Source organism: Penaeus monodon, chromosome 25 (genome assembly GCF_015228065.2).
Source record: "Penaeus monodon isolate SGIC_2016 chromosome 25, NSTDA_Pmon_1, whole genome shotgun sequence".
In the NCBI taxonomy this organism is placed as follows: domain Eukaryota; kingdom Metazoa; phylum Arthropoda; class Malacostraca; order Decapoda; family Penaeidae; genus Penaeus; species Penaeus monodon.
This window is the reverse complement of record NC_051410.1, coordinates 6,811,296-6,812,056: the sequence shown is the minus strand read 5'-3', so window position 1 is coordinate 6,812,056 and position 761 is coordinate 6,811,296.

The following is a 761-nucleotide window of genomic DNA, read 5'->3' as shown; positions in this document are numbered from 1 at the left end:
CTTTAATATACCAGTGACTGTGTTCGATGTTCAGTTTTCTGCTTTTTGACAATTTTTTATTATTTTGTTAAGGAAGGTTGTATGGTGAATCAAGAAGCCGGTCAATACCCGACGTAAACGAAAACAATATTTGTTAAATTTAAACAAATGAAACAAACAATGCGTACACGAACGAAGGTAATGAATATAAAACAGGACTCGTCAAATATAAACAAACAATCAATTGATCAATACAAGAAAAAGTAAACAGAGAAAAAACTTCATCCAATATAAACAAGCCAATCAATTGATCACTACACGGATAACGTAAACAGAGAGAAAAAGGTAAACAAACAGAAAAAAAAATCCAATATAAACAAGCCAATCAACTGATCGATACACGAAAAAAGTAAACAAATAGAAAAAACAATCATCCAATATAAACAAACAACCAATTGATCAATACACAGACAATGTAAACAAACAGAGAATCTTCGTCAAAAATAAGCAAGCCAAACAAGAAATCATGAAATAAACAATTAACGAATATGGTAAACTGCAGAACCAAGGGACTCCGCCAGTGTGCAAAAGATAAAGCCATTATTTATGAAAATGCGTCATCGACTTTTAAGCCATTGCTATACACAAGAGAAATTGCATCATATTCTCCTAAAAAACACGTAAAAGTATTAGTGATGATAGTGATAAAGAACGATAATTATGATGTTTTTTTTTTAGCTAGTGGAAAATGTTATCTGATCTGGAAACGTATCTGAATGGAA